Genomic DNA, 17998 nt, shown 5'->3' with positions numbered 1-17998 from the left:
ACACACACACACACACACACACACACACACACACACACACACACACACACACTCCCTCTAATGCCCCTGCATTGTGTGTACTCCTGGTCTCCTAGCTGCAGAGCACAACATGGCAGCAGGGTGCGCACTGCGGCGACCTTAGCGTGGCCACATAGAATGTGTCCCCTGCTCTGATCTCCTCGCCATCAAAGGCATGTGCCTGTTTGCTCTCCCAAACATGAGAGGCACCTGGCACTCTGCCCACAGCCTTCCCTCACTCTGGTGGGGGGAGTGAGAGAAAGAGAGGGAGTGTGTGTTTAGTTTAACTCCACAACCGTCTGATGTCAGAACAGTTTACACTCATTTGAGATGTTTCCTCTCCGCACTCTCAGCACTTCTGAGGTGGTTTGCGTTTTTGCAAAGCATAGCAAGGTCCTTCTCACCCTATGGAACAGTTTCCTTTGAACTTTTAAACTCTTATGTGCGAATGGTGAGGTTGTTTTGTTATTCTATACTTATGAGGAGCAAACATGCAAGAATTAGTATTGAAAGTGGGGTGGAGTTTTTTGTCTCTCCAGTGTTTCAGAAGTTCTGCTCATTCTCTGGTGAATTGCAATCAAAGCGCATCCAAGGCGACTCCCTGAGCATGACTTTCTCATGGTTGAATCATCTGTACACCAGATGAGAAATTGTGTGATTAAAGTACCCAGTTCTTTGTTAAAAATGAGACAAAATGTACAATAAAAAACTTCTGCAGAAGAACATTTATGTAACAACCAATAACCAAGCTTTAAATTCCATACTGCTTACAAAGATAATGCTAGAAGCAGGTTAACACATTCAGTAAATCAGTTTACTTAGGTTCATCTTTATATGCTAATACATAATAAATTCAACAGAAGTAATACCGCTGATAAGTTTTTTTATCCCTTTTTGCAACTGTTAAACTTATGTGAATAATTAAGGAGTTGGTTATTTTCTGCACATGCACATTGCCAATGGTTTGTAATCCACAGATCTACTGGTGTTGGTACTGTAATGCTGTTAGAAATGTAACAATATGCAATCAAAAGAAGAAAAGTAATTAAAAAAACATTGGTTTACTTTGAAACAATACTGTAATCAAACGTTTGAGAAAAGAGAAGGGACAGCATTCAGCATTTTTTGTTAGACCTGAAGGAGACACAAGCATTGGCTACAGCTCGGGTTTACACATCTGGCTGGCGGTTAGCCATAGAGTCAGATAGACACTGTGTTCAGAACCATCTGCCATACCAAAACTGACAGTAAGACACAGTTTCAAGCTGTAATATTTTCACAAAACTACATTGGGTTTCATTTTGGGGCTGGAGGATGCTGATGTGATCAACATAGTGACTTGTGTTTGTGTGTGTGGTGGTGAGGCTGCATCAGGGTAAAACTGAATAGATGTATTGCTTGAGCTCTTAACCACGTTCATGACTTTGATTTTAAAACCCACAACAATGGGTAAAGAGCTGTACAATCTTGTTAAGTGAGTCGGGACCTCACACTGGTCACAAGCCCAACTTCTTGAGGGTCCCCACAAACTAAATCCATTCTCTACAGAAGGTAGCTGCCAGATCCACTTAACTATGGCACTTGAAAACAGTCTTACTCTGATCCGTTTTCACTCCACTCAGTTTACCACCAATCAAATAAAAAACTAAGAATTGATGTGATAAGCATTGAGGCGTTAGATAATAACTTGCACCACTTCTAATCTAAGGGTTTAAATGCTTCCCTTCAGAGGAACATTGGATATTAATGACCAAAAAGTTTCTTCTAAAATCTTTACAAGGCATTAACTGGCTTCACCTGAGTTATTTGTAATTGAATGACATCATTTGATAGATTCTGGGAAACATATGCAGGGTTAAAGGGTAAGACTATCTATATAAATAAGGTTTACATTTAAGGACAAGATATTGAAACAGAAATGCTTGTAAAGGGTAGGCATTTAACATTTTTGTCTCAAAATGTAAAAAATGTAATATATAAAAGATTGGTACTGGATAGAATATCCATGATATGCATTCATTTGTTTTACGTTTGTCTAATTCATGTTTGATGTTTTCATGCTGATGCTTTAAGGCTTTCATCACTGCATCCAAATGTTGCTTATACAAGAAAAAAGGGGATTTGGGAATTACAGTTAAACACTCCCACATTGTTAGCGACACATACATGCTTTTATATTCTCACTTGTTTTAACAGAAGGGACATGTTGCTGCATACCATCAAATACTTAAGTTACAGCAGTCTGCTCTGTGGGATCTCATGGCCTCAGACGGACTAAGGGAAACAGCATGCCAACACACACACACACACACACACACACACACACACACACACACACACACACACACACACACACACACACACACACACACACACACACACACACACACACACACACACACACACACACACACACACACACACACACACACACACACACACACACACACACACACACACACACACACTCACTAAGAGGGGATTTCCACCGCCTCCACCCCGATACAAGGACCTTTCTGATCAGCGCTCAGATCTACAGAGTCTGTCCCACAGGGGCAGACCAGAAAACACGCATAAACACAGCTGAACTGTACATACACACTAATTATGATGTTTCATTATTGCACTCAGACACAAACATGTACTTTCCAGCTGAGGGAGGCCAAGCCATGGTATATCAAGAGTCAATATTCAGTTTAGTGTATGACTCACTAGCATGATAAGAAACAATATTTCCATCAGAAGTGAACTAAAGACAACAAAAATGTAAACTGTTCAAATAGAAAAGACAAAAGACAGACTAAAGACAGTTTTGACACTTAAGTCACCATTATGGATATAGGATGGTATGAAGTATGAGGTATGGATGGTTTCTGCAAAAACAACGACATGTATTACAGGTGTTCCTCTTAGTGTGTCTATCCATGAGCCATTGGTTGTTTTTCTTTGACTGTCTTTCAGATCAAGTTAAAAGAGACACACATTTTTATGTTAGATTTGAATCAAAATATGAATGTTGTAGTTAATGTATGTCAAAAAACATCTTATTTTATTTGTAATATACTAAGCCTGACACACACACACACACACACACACACACACACACACACACACACACACACACACACACACACACACACACACACACACACACACACACACACACACACACACACACACACACACACACACACACACACACACACACACACACACACACACACACACACACACACACACACACACACACACACACTTGTTTTAGATGAAATCACTAGTTGTGTTGCTTCATGTGTACACATCAGCAGACACGCACATCCAGAGTGGTCCTGCAAAGCAAATTTGATGCATTTCTGGACACAAATCTGGTGCTCATCCTGCGTCTGATTCAGGTTTAAGCTGATATATAAATCAAATTAACTTGTTGAATTGTATTATATTATACTGAGAGGCATTTCTATAAACTTGTCCACTGTAATAATATCAATGAGGGTAGGCCAAATAACAGAAACACCTCTCTGAATAACAAAGAGATACAATTGTTTATTATTAAGAAGGGCTTTAAGTCTTTAACACACGCACACACACACACACACACACACACACACACACACACACACACACACACACACACACACACACACACACACACACACACACACACACACACACACACACACACACACACACACACACACACACACACACACACACACACACACACACACACACACACACACACACACACACACACACACACACACACACACACACACACACACACACACACGCACAAATCATAACATGTGTACATGTACAGGCATATGTTGTTATCAGATTGATTGTGCCCAAGGACGTCATACTAGAGGACTTGAAGCGTGTATGTGTGTGTGTGTGTCTGTGTGTGTGTCTTTGTGACAGCTGCATCTGTCATCCTCCTTTGGGGATAGTCAGTTTCCTGCCTGTGTTGTGATGCTAGCTGCGGCAGAGAAGGAACGCTGCAGTGCATTTTCATCTGCCAACGTCTATATGACCACAAAGGCTAAGACGTCATTTGAAGGCAATCTCTCTTTCATAAATGAATCTTCCTTTTTTCTATCAATTTATTGAGTACGATGTGTGTATGTGAAACTGTTAACAGACCACACACACATAAAGAGAAACCATACGTATACGCATGCAGTGCCAGGTTCTCTAATAGGGGAGACAGAGTGTGACATCCATTGCTTCACAAGAAAAAAGAGAACTGGGTATCTGATCCCTGCAGGCAGTTACACAACACTTCCTAACAAAGATCAGAGGGCAGCGCTGCTTCTCCACTCATTACAAGCCAAATAATGACTTCACATGCACACCACAGCATTGATCACTAAGAAGTATTGTGAAAAGTGGGAAGAAGGGTTGTAGTGGAGTTTGTGGTTTGAGGCGCAAGTTATGCTTATCCCTGATTCGTGAGATGAGTTAAACATTTCTGCTGGGTTCTGAGAAGTGACTAAATGACATCATGACTGTGTTTCATTACAGCTCATTTATCTGATTTACAGGGAGGCGGAATACAAATAATGTCTCAATAAATGGCATCAGGATTTCTTTGCCCTGCGGTTGTGAATAATAAACAGAAGGGAAGGAAATAATGACTGGACATTATGTTGCAATGGAAGATTTGAACACGGTTCACCACTTGTGAATTTGCAGCTTTAATGCAGTCATGACCGGTGTAGTGTTGGTAAAGCATACTGGGGCCTTTTTCATGTGGTGATGACCCTCCAGAAGCAGCAGTGGACATATTGTGGATGCTGACTGACTGATTAGGAATTCAGATTTGTTTTAATGTGGCATTAGGCTAACGTATAACTGCAACAACTTTTCAAACAATACTCATCTCTGTATGTCAAACTACACATTTGTATATTTGCTCTCTTTCCATTAAGCAAAACAGCTTTCATGTTTTCTGCTGTAGCCACTTGGAATAGTTTACAAAAGTACATTTAATGAAGGAAGCCGATAGCGAGCCACAGTGAAGGTTTCTATTTGATTATCGTTAACTTTTCAGCATTTTGTGTTTTATTCTTGTTTTGTCTATTTGACTTAGTTTGTATTGTTTTGTCTACAACTTGTTATGATGTCGCCTTGGCCTTGGCTCACTTGCAGGTTACTGTACCAACCTCAAATGGAGGTTATTGAATAATTTGGAGTTTGGAAAATAAATGTTTTGCCAAAAGTTAAATGAGAAGATCTACACATCATGACATAGCTCTCCTGTTTATAGACTATCTGTTGATTAGCTTAGCATAGCATAATGGTTGGAAACTGCAAGGGGAAACGGCTAGCCTGGCTCTGAGTTTTAAAAAACTCAACTGTCTGCATTTTCTAGTAAAAATGGTATATCATTTATAGTTTATAATTTAGAAAAATGTAAGAACGACAACTTCAAATTTGTTTGTACGAGAGTTTAACATCATTGATATAGATCAAAAGAGAGCAAATAAATGCTTATCACAAAATGTATAACAATTGGTTTTAAATCAAGGTTACAAATATTTTAAAAACTTTAATCGGAAAATGGTGATGAATTTAAATTGTGTTGAAGAAATTTACTTTATATAACTGCCAGCAGGAAATGTTTGTTCGGCTATACCCAGGTTAGCTTGTGGCTGAAGTCAATTCTGATCACAACACTTTAACAAATAAAGTTTTGACTGGGTCACATTAAAAAAAAATGTGTGCACTTCTGTGTCACCCCTTGTGGTTCTTGATGCCACACACACACACACACACACACACACACACACACACACACACACACACACACACACACACACACACACACACACACACACACACACACACACACACACACACACACACACACACACACACACACACACACACACACACACACACACACACACACACACACACACACACACACACACACACACACACACACACACACACACACACACACACACACACACACACACACACACACACACACCACAGGTTCCTGATGTGCGTCTTCCTCTCTCTTACATACAGTACAATATCCACTGCTATCTGTCTGGTCGTCATGTTCTGTTGTGAAAACCTTAAATGTTTGTTCCTAAATCTCTCTTATTCTTTCTGATAAAACAGACATACGTCAATGAGCCAGTTTGTCCGTCCTATCAGCACTCTGTGGACCTGTGAGCGTAACACCGTACTGTCCTTGAGCTGCATTCTCACTCACTGTCTCCATCTGTTTTGACTCCTGCTCTCATTAACACACACATATTCTTCCCCCCCTTTTTGCTCCTTCACACCACAGTGTTTCACTCTCTTACTCTCTGCTTCTATACACTCAAACATGTGTACACATACACACAAACACACAGCAACAGAGCAGGCTTTGTCTGTGTTACCTAGGTTGAACTCCCACATGGGGAGCAACAGTACGGACTGGACTGAATGGGTCTCATTGTCACGCTGTCTGGCATTAGCCTGCGGGTTGATTAGCATGGATCAGAGGAGCCATGAACCCAGTTAGCCAAACTTCTGTCGCTGTTTGTGGGGCTTTTTTGCTCTTTAGGTTTCAAATAAGCTTCTACAGTTATGATTGAGGTTTTTTGTTGGTGCAGGGATGAATCTGATGTCAAGGGTGAAGAGAGATTTTCTAAATCATTAGGAAAGGCTTTGCATAATCAGAATGGGCTGGCATGCAGCTGCTGGACCTGATTCAGCTTATAAATCAGGGGGAAGAGTTTGATCAATTACCTCAATTAACTCAATTCTTATGAAAAATGTTGTGACCTTTTTTTACTACAATGAATGGGCTACTCCATACCAGAGGTGGGAAGTAACTCATTACAAGTACTCAAGTACAATTTTGAGGTACTTGTACTTTACTTGAGTCTTTCCATTGTATGCTACTTTATACTTCTACTCTACTACATTTTAGAAGCCATTATTGTACTTTTCACTCTGCTACATTTATCAGACAGCTTAAGTTACTTTACAGATTTAGATTATTAGCAAAGCATTATTATTACAAAAAGATCTATTATCTAATATAATTATAGGTTAAGATATCCAGCAGCAGCATATCAAGTAGATACAAAATACCGTAACCAGCTGTTATAGACACCTTATGAAATGAGCCATTAAGCATAATGACTACTTTTGATACTTTAAGTATATTTTGATTCCGATACTTTTGTAATTTAACTAAAGTAAGATTTTTAATGCAAGACTTTTCCTTGTAACAGAGTATTTTTACAATTTAGTATTGCTACTTTTACTTTAGTACAAAACTGAGTACTTATTCCACCTCTGCTCCATGTTGTGTTACATCCTGAAATACAGCAGGCGCATCAGCTTCTGTGGCGCTTCTCAACCAGGGCTCAGTTCACTTTTACAGGTTTTGATTTCCAATTATGAGGAAGTAAACAACCGCAGAGGCTTGGTTTACGTGGGCTCCTTCCATTTCTTGGATTTTGTATCTGAATAACAATTTTATCGAGACCAAGCCAAAACATAATTTCGGTCAAAACACTTGCAAAGATAAAAAAGACTGTCTTATTAACATTATCTTGTCTTGTTTAGAGGGCAGGCCTCTTAATAGAGTCAGGCAAGGTTGATCCAGATCGGGACGGAGCAGGCACACAGGGGGTGTGCGTGCAACGAAACATCAGTGTCTCCAGAAACATATTAAGACCAGCTGAGACAAACCTCAAACGACCTTGACACAGCATGCCTTCTCATGATGGGTAGGCATGGTGTCTCAATGTCTCTGCGTCTGTGTTTATGTGTATCCCAAACCACCTAACACAATCTCATTGAGCTAATAAAGACTATTGGCAACAAGGTTGACTGTGTTTGTTCATATTGGCACAATCAAACCTCCTGATTGAATCAAGATTAAATGCATGTTTCATCCAAAATACAATTTAATAGACATGTGGCATCACAGTCTTGTAGGAATTTCAGAAAAATAAAAGATATCTTGATCCTACTTCTGCCAGAACATCAACAATGTGACCACAGAGTAATGATAACAAAATCTGAGTTTGTCTGTATTGTTTTTTAGTTTGAAGTGGGGTATTTTATTATTGAAGTCATCTTGAAAAGGCTGTTCCACAAAGAGGGTGTGGTAGCGGTGGTGTTTTTTGGCATGCTAGAGGGGGGGGGGGGGTCCAAATGCTTATCCAAAAACCCAAACAAAAGAGCGGGTCTGTGAAGCAGAGAGTGTTTGAATCCATCTGCGCTGAGCTGAACAGGCCTGCTGGCAGGGGAATACTTCAGGGGAAGGGCAGCAGTCTACTTTATGACTGTGCTGACGTCAATGGCATAATTCAAATACTTGCAGAGTGCATGCTTCCAGCTTTCTGAACCTGCACTCTCTTTCTGTGGCAGGCCGCAGCTAAAACCCGACATGGAATTCGACTCAAGTCAAAGTAAGTAACAAAACAACAACTGGAATGGAGTAATGTCTGGCTGTGGCTGAAATAGCACAAAGCCACATGGTACTGATTTCCTAGCCCGTCAGTTGTCACAAAGGACGGCTGATAAGTCTTTGAAAATGTGTTGTATATTTTCTAACAGAGACTCACATATTACTATGGTGCAGAACTTTGAAGCTCTAACTGATTCCAGGGAAGACAGATATTATTAAGAGGAAGTGCATGTGTGATTATAGTTTAATAAGAGAAAAAGGAAGAAGAAACCAAAATAAATCATGAAACCCCTTTCTGTGAAGAGCTATTCTTTTACTGAAAGAGGGAAGTGACACAGATGTTGAGTGACGTGGGTGTTCTTAGCATTAAAGTGCAAATGCTTTTCAGTGGCATGCCTAAACTTATTTACAGTATCTAGAATTAAAATAACCGTAAAAAGTAATCTATCTGTAACTCGTTCTTAATTGTGTGACCTTTTTGTGTGTATGTATTTGTTAGACAAATGAATAATTAAGAAAACATATTTATGTGGTTGCAGATATACATAAATCAACACAATTATTTTGTTAGAGTTTGCACATTTCTTGGAAAAGAGCATGACACAGGTTCAATAATAATTAAAATAAAAAGAACATGTTATGGATATTTTGAAGCAAATGCTCCTTGAGCCCCGTGAAGTCTCGTGCCTCAGACTGTTTGCTCTTGACACCAGATGTGAAAGGTTTGTTTTCCGGAGTCTAAATGACATCATGTCTTACATTGCAGGATTAGTGAAGATGACATAGTTAGACGCAGCCATGGTTGACTGCACAGAGACTGTTAGCAGTCCAAAATTAGGTTTGTTCTTCCAAGAGAGAGAAAAATAAACTCTAACTAATACCTTTTTGTCCTAGAGCCAATTTTATTTTGGCAATGGGGTTTTTGCACGCATTTGATAAAGCATTTGCAACAAACTAAGATGCTTTTAAAAAGGCACAAAAAAATGAATAAGCTCAACATATTATACTATTTTGGGCTAATTTAGACAATATTGACAAATGGTGCATTTAAAGCAGTGTTACATTATTATGAACAAAACCTTATCTATCACAAATAACTATGTGAAACGACACAGAGCATCATTTCTGAACCAATTGCTTTGTTTTGAAAGTCCTGCTGACTTAAACAAGTTCATTCTAATGATAAAAGTACCAAATCAACAAGCAGACTTAAAGGTGATGCTGAATAACTGATAACATCATTATGACTCAACCAACCCTGCATACACAAACACTCATCAACACAACCATGTGGGTCTTTTCCTAAAACTCAGCTCTGGATCTCCCTCGGCTGGGAGCCACGGGGAGTCTGTGCCAGCGGGTATAGAGAGCTTTGAGTCGGGTAAACACTTGGCACTACAGCTTATTTATGACACTGAGGATGTTTTGAAGCCAGGGCCAGGCCTGTCAAATCTGGCCATGTTTCAACACTGGGATTACTTTCAATTGAACAACAAACTCACCACTACTAGATCATCAGAGGCTTACAGTATGTTTGACTTTAAATAACTGTATGAAGACAGAGAGGCACAAAGAGACAGTCACTCTTTGGAAAATGATTCCTTTTGAAAAGCTTGTGCCAGCTATTCTGAAAGTCACTCAGTATGGAAACCTCCAACCCTCTTCAACCTGCTTTGGGAACCTGACTGACAACTGAGAGTGTGAGGGCAGGAGGATGGGGAAATGTGACCTAATGCTGGCACCTTTCGATTCCTTATTTGAGATGACATGGCTATCAAAACATGCAGAGATGCTACACCAGTTATAGATATCTAGCTAAACAGCAGGCTGTCGACTGATCTCAAATCTATAGAAGCAGAGAGTTACACCAAGGCACTGAGCTAGCTAGCTAATACTTGTATACTTTATATTTTGTATTAGTTTATTGATTGGGGCAGTGCAAGGTCAGTAGACATTTCTGAGTAAGCCAAGAGGATATTTTTTTATATACAATCCCAAGACAGATGTTGTAAAGTTATCATATTTAATTTGTGGTCGAATAATTAGTAAATCCATCAACTCCATTTGTAGCAAAGTTACAAATATCCTAAATAGCGAAAACAAAAATTCTAAAGAGGTACACAACTGTTACACTTCCTTTGATTTGGGTTTGTTAAAAATGATATGAGGGTCTGACTGTTTATGTTCCGTCCTCTGATGGATGTCAACTTCATTTAAATTATTCAAGTTACATTATAGCATTTATTGGTGATATTTTTATTAAATTATTCTAGGAAGAACTTCACACACAATATAAAATGATGGATTAAATAATAGCTGGTCCAGGGGTCAAGCCTTTGTAACATCAGGAACAGGTACTTTATGTAGAGTGTACATTTATAGCTATCACACGCAATGCCCAATTTATTTACTCTGTCTTTGTAACATAACAAGCTAAACAGTCTGCCAAATTAGGTGCCACCAAACAACTTTGCATAAGCCAGAACGTCTTGTACCATCATCTTGTTAACATCACATTATAATGAAAGCAATAAGACATTGCAAAACAACTATTACAACCAAGACTAACATAGTAGGACAAAGAGAGCACAGGAGTGGCATTGACAGGAGTGTACCTTTCCTTCACATGGCGGTAATGAACTAAGATCTTATGCAACACATTTCTAGTTTCCAAATAGACCTACAGATTTCTCTCTTCCTATCTGTACCTCGTCCTCGACCCATGTCTCTTTGAGGTAGCTGATTCATTTATCATCACAAACTAAAAAGAAAAGACACAAAAACAAATTATTGGACGGGAGCAAAGGACAGAGCGTATCATTATTAAAGAAATGTATGTAAAACTTTATAGGTGAAGATTATAAATATACCAACAACAATAACAGTGTATGACATTTTTTTGTTTTGTTTTGGGAGGAATGTCAAGACGTCCCTCTCTGTACTCTCATCGAGCAGCGACAATTAGTCTTTTAATTGACTTTTCAATCAACAGAAACATCAACTAAGATCGGCAACTTTGTTTATACAATCATTTAAGCCATGTTGTAGCAAAAAATAAATAAAAAACATAATGAGTAACAGGTGTAACATTCCAGATGGCAACATGTGTTAATAATTCATTGAGTTATGGTTTAAAATGTGAATAATAAACTTTCTTATTCTGTCTGGTATAAGTTTAAAAAACAGCTTTTATTTTTCTCTACTTCCAGACTGGCTATATAACCCAGTCCGCAGTGAGTAAGAAATGACACTGCTATGCATTCTCAAACAAACATTTACTGTAACCTGTATGATACAGAAGCGATGGTAGAAAATATTATTAATGACGTCACCTTGTCTCCAAGAGTCGTATCATATAAACAACGGTAAGATCTGAAACAGAGCGGGAGAGCAGGCGGTTTGGAGGAGGGCCGTGATATTCCTCACCTCCTCTCTGAGAGCAAACATACAGCTCCTCACATCAGACACACACACACACACACACACACACACACACACACACACACACACACACACACACACACACACACACACACACACACACACACACACACACACACACACACACACACACACACACACACACACACACACACACACACACACACACACACACACACACACACACACACACACACACACACACACACACACACACAAGCACACAGTGGGACGTGCATTTGTCAAAGTAGACAGGGTTGCATACACATTACATTTCAAAGTAGCGAGTCAGTGTTATTGGCAGGGAATAGTCAAACTAGAGAGAGGACACTTTAATGGCTGTTGTGGTTTAGAACTGGGCAGTGGTTCCCACTCTTCTTTTGAACTCCAGGGTATTACTGTATGTGTCACACATAGTGGAGATGATGATGGTAATGTTGGACATGCAGTGTGGCTGCTCGGAAGAATTGCAATGGAAGGAAATGAAGGGAAAGTAGCCAATTTTCTTTCTCGTCATCTCTTTTAATTATTCAGCTATGTGCCATGCTCCACTGCATAAAAACAACTCCTCCAAACTTAATTACAAAATAGAGCATGTTGATTAAGTTAAGGTTCGATTAGACTTAGATACAAATAAGTACTTGGTAGCGTCAGGGAAAGCTCATGTTTTGAGTTGTTGTGGTTATGGTGTGAGGAAACCAGTTTTTAAAAAAACTCAAAAAATGTAACCCATCCAAATCTCAGGTGATTATGTCAAGGTCAAGTGATGGGAGTAATTGTACTACTCTGAAATACTACTCTGATGAAATGAGCTTCAGATGAATTCAATGCAATTAGACATCCATTGTTTCAGAGAAGAAGCATTCACTTAGGGAGTTCATTTGTGTATGCTTTCTAAATCAAGGTTTTAGGTTTTGCTTAAAGATGAAACACAATTAAGAAATCTTTCAGGACTCATCTATTTGTCGAACATTCAAAAACCTTTAATCATCAAGTCTTGAGTCCTAAACCGTAAAAATAAACAACTAGCAAATGTACTTTACTGTACATTTGCTCTACATAATACAAACTGCAGGACAATCTGCCTCAGTCCCATTAGTCCTGCCCTTACTCGGCCACGGCTCATACAAGAGTTATATGAGGACATAACTATAGTATGAGTGGATCATTGTCCAGAATCATATCTTTAATCTGTGAGGGGAACACTCAAAACAGGATGTCCATTTGGGGTACAGTGCAACACACACTATAGCAAGAGAATGAGAGAGGAGCACTCAATGGAGAGCTGAAGAGGATAATACATGACCCGAGGTTAAGTTCATATGACACAAGAGGGTCCTCCACATAATGAGCTGTCTCCCTCATAAATGAGTCACATTGTGTGTAAAAACAAGCAAACTGACACCTGCCATTGAATGTCATGAAAAGATAGCAGGCCCTGTAAAATATGAATGAATGTCTGTAGCCAGAAGTTTGGGGTATTGAGCCATAAACACAAAATCCATGGTTTATTTTCTAACTAAAACTGATTCAAGACAAGCTTTTTGTTTCTCTGGTTTACTCACACATTAGAAATTCACCGTTGAAAAAATTACATAAAATCTGATTTGACTCCAGCTGGCATCCAGCGATCTTTGGTGAAAAAAAAAAATGCATTAATTTGTAAAACTAATTTCAACAATATGCCTCTCCGTACATATCATACAACTGGACAAACAAAACATTATTATTCCATTACATGGAAAGATTAGCTGAATTGTTAAATAGATAAAAATGAGTTCCACCCCTAACAACTATAACAGTACAATCCTGCTTTTGCATTAATGCATGTGTATGTGTAATAATAATCTAACAATATAATAAATAACAGTATAGAAGTTAACATTTTACTGCATGGGAACTGCATGACTTTAACTTTTAAAATAGTAGCTCAGTGTGGTGTTAGTGCTGAGCAAAATATGTGAATTATTCTCCTGAGATGGTTGTGGTTATGAAACACAATGTGAGCCATATCTCATACATCACAGTAATCCTGAAAGACATAGCCCAAGTGTAAACACAACACACTTACAATGCTTAAAGCAGAGGTGGGGAACCTTTTTCCTCTCAAGGGCCAACCATTTTTATAATATCCTCAGAGGGCCGTACAAATTATTGAGCTCTGCTTAAAAAAACTAAAATCACAGCCCATTCATTTCATTCTGTGCAAAGAAAAAGCAACCTCTTAATCCAGATATCTCGCTATGACTCGCGTATGCATGCACGTGCACGGTGTGGCGTGACCACCACAACAGAAAGATATGGACACAAGATGTGTGCAAATGTATTTAGTTTCCTATCCATGTGAACATGATTTAAGTGGGGTGATTTTAAATGTTGAAGTTAAAAGCATCAATCTGGTGCACTTTGAGAGGAACATTAGGAGATCTATGGATACATCTCAACACCCATATGAAACAGAACTGGAAGCAGATTTCTTTTTCTTTATGAATATTTGACAAATCACTCCCCTTTCAAACTGTATTCTTGTTTATTAATAACAACTTTTGTTTACTGTCATATAGTATGTTATACCTGTTTACTTTATTCTCTTGTCAACTATAATGATCATATAAAGATGTGCCTTTACCTCACTGGTTGTAGAAAAAGCTTCGTTAGCATAGCTAGCTAACCAGATGCTAATAACAACAAAGTTATTGACTGTATGATCAGTATGACAGATGAACACATCGCCACTGGGCTTTCAACTAAAGACACAGACACGCACAAACTGCAGCATGTGTACGGCTCCGTATGGGTACTGCAGTTTCTGAAGTGCTGGAGCGGCTTTCTGGTGCTCTCCGTCAGAACTGCACCCCTGTCACTCGAGACATATACCACGTGGTGACACGTTAGGCTCGTGTTGTGTTCAAGGACCCTGACATTGGCCAGGAAAAACAGGCACGCGCTTGTTTAATTTTTTGCGGTCTAGATTTCTTACATTTTTTTCTTTTTTGCGTGTGTTTATAAATTACCTCGAGGGCCGTACCAAATTGTCTCGCGGGCCGTATACGGCACGGGGGCCGGAGGTTCCCCACTCCTGGCTTAAAGGCATGTGTTGCTAATCAGTGAAAATTATAGCTGCAATATTTTAGTAGTTTGCACCTTCAATAAGGGAGGGAAAAATGCAGACTCACAAAGCTTTCTTTCATCAGGTCAGTATCCTCATTATGACAATGTGTCACCTTGCCACTCAGAGAAAAGCAGTAGAGTGTGACTGATGTAGAGACACATATTGTACACACATACACACAGCCAGACATAAGGAAGTAGTTCCTGGGTACAACATACACATTCCAGGGTAGAGCAAACAGTGCAGGTCTGTATTTTTTATCAGACGGAGAGGAAGAAGGTAAACAGTCTTATCTGCTATACCTAAAGAACAGACTCTTCTCCCTTTACTGATTTCTCTGATGATACACTGTACAAAAGCCTTTTCTACGTGACCAGCCAACACCTTGAACAACACTGGATACACCACTTAAAGCCTTAGCCTGTTTAAACTCAGGAGATTAAGTGTTTACACAGGTATGAAAAAGTTGCCGTTCGTGTGCACTTGGTCAACTTGTACATTTTGTACTGTACTGTATGTGCTGATTCGCACTATACATCTCACTGACAATGGGTCAGAGAGAAACTTGAGTCTAAGTACACCACTTTGCCTGTGTCCTCGTTCCACGTAATGACACTGTTGATGTCTCATTTGAAAATGTACAATCTCATCTCTTATGTAAATTATTCTCTAAATATTGTTTGAGTACACTTGTTGACGAACTCACAAAGAACAGATTGCGGTCACTGATAGCATCACAAATTGCACATCATCTGCCACGGTTCAAGGCACAAACTAAAAGATGTTGCACTCATTATATTACAGCATAAAATTGGACCATAAAGTGTATTAGTGCAGGTCGGTTAAATTCCCTTTTTTTGCATCTGATTACAATTGTGAGCTTATAAATGTGCTTCAGGATACTTCAAAGGTTGTAGGGGGGGCAGAGTCAGTCTGAGCCAGAGGTTTTGTCAGAAGGGGCTTGCCAGAGAGCCTCTTCCATCCAAACCTCCCAAAAGCAGTTGGGAGAGAGGAAAGGGAAACATTTAAGCGCAGGATTTGGGAAAGAAGGGAGGTAAATACATCATTTTTGCACATAACAACCTTTCAATAAGACACTCTGTAAGGATTTCAATGCAAGAAGGAAGTAAACCCTAAACACATCATCACCGTAACTCCTCATCAGTCAAAAATTATGTTGATGCAATACTACCAAGACAGCTTGAAATGAGAGACTAATCAGAGATCACATCGAGCCAACACATGTACTTAATATATCAGGAAATATATAGCATCTCCTTTTCCATTACTTAAAACAGGTCCACACCACACTGCTCTGTAGGAGTTAATGCTAACATCACAATGCTAACACGCTCATGTTTAGCAGGTATAATGTGCACCAAGTTCAACATTTTAGTTTAGCATATTAGCATGCTAGCATTTACTAATTAGCAATGAACACAAAGCATAGCAGCCTGAGGCTGATGGGTCACCTACTTGTTTTAGATGAAATCACTAGTTGTGTTGCTTCATGTGTACACATCAGCAGACACGCACATCCAGAGTGGTCCTGCAAAGCAAATTTGATGCATTTCTGGACACAAATCTGGTGCTCATCCTGCGTCTGATTCAGGTTTAAGCTGATATATAAATCAAATTAACTTGTTGAATTGTATTATATTATACTGAGAGGCATTTCTATAAACTTGTCCACTGTAATAATATCAATGAGGGTAGGCCAAATAACAGAAACACCTCTCTGAATAACAAAGAGATACAATTGTTTATTATTAAGAAGGGCTTTAAGTCTTTAAGTTGAATTATATGATCAGTTTTCCTGCCTGAGTCCCCACCCAATTGTATTTGTTTGGTTGTTTGATTGTGAGCAGCATTACAGAAAAAACAACTGCTTGATTTTCATTAAACTAGGGCAAAGCATGGGCAGATTGGAACCCATACAACTTTGGACCCCAGACCCAAGGAGTATGTGATTGGCCTTGGTGGAGCTCCGCCCCCTTTGGTTGACATTGTTGTTCTTCTGCAGTTCATTCAATTGTTTTATAAAATACTCAACCCAATAGAATTGTAATCAATACTTCATTGTGAAATAATTGAAAAATGATGCTCTTCCTACAGGAGCCACAGGCTGTTGCTATCATTCATTCAGCTATTGTTATAGTAAACACACACACACGCATACCCACCCAACCTGCATAAGGCTCTGAATCTTCCACATAGTCGGTGGATAAACTAACACACTGCCTGGTAAACATCTCCACACTACTTGTTTACCTTGCAAAGCTGTTGCAGTAAATCAGAGGGGAAAATATTCAGCAGATATCACACCCTTTCCTGTCAGTGGTCTAAGCTTTTACCGTCAGAGAAACTCAAACCCTTTCATCATCACATTAGTTCTGTCTCTAAGATGTCCCCTCCTTACCCTGCCCAGTGACCAGACACTCTGCCTCAACACCTGCAGCAGATTGAGTAGGGGTTGAGAAATGTTTAAAGCCTCCAGGGAGGATTTTGTCTTTATTTAATGGAACTAAATCATATTTTTGGCCTACAATCTGTCTTCAAACCTTCATACTTAGCAAAATAAGGTTGCTCTACTAGGTCATATTTGTGGGTCTGCACAGTAGCCAGACCTCTCTAGTAGCCCCCCTGAGGCTATTTGAGAGCACAGGAGCGGGAAGTAGTTAAGATGGCAGGTAACACAAGACACCCTGGGACATAAATACTGAGACTTATTAGCTACCAACTCAGAGTGAAGCAGCGCCAAACAAATGTTTTTTTCAATATTGAAGAAGGCCCAGAAGAGAGGAAAGAAAGAGAAAGAGGAGGGGGGGGTTACGGAGGTAGAGCATGGCTCTGACCAGAATAGAGTAAGGGTTGGAGGCAAAGGAGGGAGTTGCTGTCATGGCAACTGCTCATGTTGGCATTTGTGGACGTGCACAGCTGAGTGTGAGGCGAGAGACAGACTGAGAGGTTGACAGATACTGTATCTGTGACATTTA

The 17998-nt window shown here is 39.4% G+C and overlaps 1 protein-coding gene and 1 long non-coding RNA gene across 5 annotated transcripts in view; one reads left to right on the top strand and one right to left on the bottom strand.

The window, feature by feature from the left end:
* pde4ba (phosphodiesterase 4B, cAMP-specific a) overlaps positions 1–17998 on the bottom strand; it is a 220364-nt gene that overhangs the window by 26996 nt on the left and 175370 nt on the right. The gene's annotated exons all lie outside the window — the stretch shown is intronic.
* Positions 8301–17998, top strand: part of LOC139433713 (uncharacterized) — a 27983-nt gene continuing 18285 nt past the window's right edge. The window contains exon 1 of the long non-coding RNA XR_011643105.1: positions 8301–8450. This is a non-coding gene — a long non-coding RNA (uncharacterized lncRNA). The remainder of the gene's footprint in view (positions 8451–17998) is intronic.

The sequence above is a fragment of the Pseudochaenichthys georgianus genome, chromosome 4 (genome assembly GCF_902827115.2).
Source record: "Pseudochaenichthys georgianus chromosome 4, fPseGeo1.2, whole genome shotgun sequence".
NCBI classification, from domain to species: domain Eukaryota; kingdom Metazoa; phylum Chordata; class Actinopteri; order Perciformes; family Channichthyidae; genus Pseudochaenichthys; species Pseudochaenichthys georgianus.
This window is presented reverse-complemented; position numbering and strand designations above follow the sequence as displayed.